Genomic DNA, 2,838 nt, shown 5'->3' on the forward strand with positions numbered 1-2,838 from the left:
TTTCCATGAAGGAATGTAAACAGTTCAACTTTAGGAAGTCCCTTGTAATTTCTCTTTCCTGTTTACCTTTTCATGCTTTTCTTGATTCTTATGTTTGAAAGTCAGATTTTCTTTTCAGCTCTAATCTTTTCATTAGGAATGCTTAAAAGTCCTCTGTTTCACTGAATAATGATTTTTCCCCCCAAATTACTACACTCAGTTTTGCTGGGTAGGTGATTCTTGGATTTAATCCTAATTCCTTTGACTTCTGGAATATCATATTCCAATTCCTTCAATCCCTTAATATAGAAGCTGCTAGATCTTCTGTTATCCTTATTGTATTTCCACAATACTTCAATTCTTTCTTTCTGGCTGTTTCCAATATTTTCTCCTTGACCTGGGATCTCTGGAATTTGGCTACTATATTCATAGGAGTTTCTCTTTTTGGATCTCTTCCAGGAGGTGACCTGTACATTCTTTCAATATTTATTTTGCCCTCTGGTTCTAGAATATCAGGGCAGTTTTCATTGATATTTTCATGAAAGATGATGTCTAGGCTCTTTTTTTGATCATGGCTTCAGGTAGTCCTCTATTTTCCAGGTCAGCTGTTTTTCCAATGAGATATTTCACATTATCTTTCATTTTTTTTTCATTCTTTTGGTTTTGTTTTGTAATTTCTTGGTTTCTTATAAAATCATTAGCTTCCACCTGTTCCATTCTAATTTTTAAATAATTATTTTCTTCAGTGAGATTTTGAAGCTCTTTATCTATTTGGCTAATTCTGCTTTCTAAAGCATTCTTCTCTTCATTGGTTTTTTGGACTTCTTTTTCCAATTGAGTTAGCCTATTTTTTTTTTCTTTAATGTGTGCACTTTTATTTGAACTGGTCTTAAGACAGCGTACAGGTAAAGCTCCTCCCTTCCCCCAAGTACCAGCACCAATCTCATAAAACTCACAAGGAGACTATGAAGTCTTCATTCACATTTATGTTGGGAGCAGGGAGGGAAGTTAGGGGGCCATTCAATATGGTTGACAATTTAAAAAAAAAAGAAACAAGTATTAAGGTGGAAGATACAAAAAGTTTTTTTTTTAAAGGATTACATTAATTTACATGTAAAGCAATACTAGTCCTTTCCCCTCCCACCCCACCCCCCCCAATCTGGATTTGTTTCTTAGCTCATTTTACAGAGCTAATTTCTCTGTAATATTGCATTATACAATATTTGGAATGACTATTAAAAAAAAAAACCACAAATGTACAATCAAGAGTCCTGAAGATGCACTGTAGAACTTTGGGGATGTTTGCCTCCAACTTACTTAGACTGCTCTTATCACCTTCACCATTCCAGTTTTTAAATCATGAGTCAAGCGCCAAAAAAAACAAAACAAACAATCAAAAAAACACAATAAAGCCATGCCAAACTCATCTCCTTTTCTGGACAGTTATCATGTCACACCCTTTTGACAAAAAATAAAAAATAAACACAGTCCATTTAGAAGCATTTGCAGCAGACAATAGAGGGCCCAGATTCATCATACTCCTGTTTTCTGATCCACATCTGCTGAAAGGTGGAAAGAGATGCCAGAATGGAGCCTCCAATCCAGACAGAGTATTTGTGCTCAGGTGGGGCAATGATCTTGATTTTCATTGTGCTGGGAGCTAGGGCTGTAATCTCCTTCTGCATCCTATCGGTAATGCCTGGGTACCTGGTGGTACCACCAGACAATATGCTATTGGCACACAAATCCTTATGGATGTCAACATCACACTTCATGATTGAGTTGAAGGTAGTTTCATGGATTCCACAGGATTCCATACCTAAGAAAGATGGCTGAAAGAGAACTTCTGGGCACCAGAACCTCTAGTTGCCAATGGTGATAACCTGACCATCAGGGAGCTCATAGCTCTTTTCCAGAGAGGAGCTAAATGCAGCAGTAGCCATCTCCTGCTCAAAGTCTAGGGAAATGTAACACAGCTTCTCCTTGATGTCACACACAATTTCCCTCTCAGCTGTGCACCTAGTGAAACTGTACCCTCTCTCAGTCAGGATCTTCATGAGGTAATCTGTCAGATCACAGCCAGCCAGATCCAGATGGAGGATGGCATGGGGAAAGGCATAACCTTCAGAGATGGACACAGTGTGGGTCACACCATCACCAGAGTCTATCACAATACCAGTGGTACGACCAGAGGCATACAGGGACAGAACAGCCTTGATGGCAACATACATGGTTGGGGTGCTGAAGGTCTCAAACATAATCTGAGTCATCTTCTCTCTGTTGGCTTTGGGGTTCAGGGGGGCTTCTGTGAGCAGCACAGGGTGCTCTTCAGGGACCACACAGAGCTCATTGTAGAAAGTATCATGCCAGATCTTCTCTATGTCATCCCAGTTGGTGACAATACCATGTTTGATGGGGTACTTCAGGGTCAGAATACCTCTCTTGCTCTGAGCCTCATCCCCCACGTAGCTGTGTTTTTGGCCCATATCCACCATCACACCCTGATGTCTGGGGCACCCAACAATGGAGGGGAAGATGGCCTGAGGGGCATCATCTCCAGCAAAGCCAGTTTTACACATGCCATAGCCATTGTCAACGATGAGACCAGCAATATCATCATCCATGGTAAACTTTGAAGTGGCAGGTTTAAACCCTTAAGAGAGAGATGAGGTGGTGCCACACCTGGAGGCAAGAGGGAAGCAAGTGCACGCTGGATAGGAGAGCTCACAGCTGAGTTAGCCTATTTTTAAAGGTATTTTTTTCTTCATCATTTTATTGGGTCTCCTTTAGCAAGCTGTTGATTTGCTTTTCATGATTTTCTTGCATCTCTCTCATTTCTCTTCCCAATATTTTCCTCCA

The 2,838-nt window shown here is 40.4% G+C and overlaps 1 pseudogene; it reads right to left on the reverse strand.

The window, feature by feature from the left end:
• Positions 1-1,472: 1,472 nt before the first annotated feature.
• On the reverse strand, positions 1,473-2,603 carry LOC140523765 (actin, cytoplasmic 1 pseudogene; annotated as a pseudogene).
• Positions 2,604-2,838: the final 235 nt, after the last annotated feature.

The sequence above is a fragment of the Notamacropus eugenii genome, chromosome 2 (genome assembly GCF_028372415.1).
Source record: "Notamacropus eugenii isolate mMacEug1 chromosome 2, mMacEug1.pri_v2, whole genome shotgun sequence".
Lineage (NCBI taxonomy): Eukaryota > Metazoa > Chordata > Mammalia > Diprotodontia > Macropodidae > Notamacropus > Notamacropus eugenii.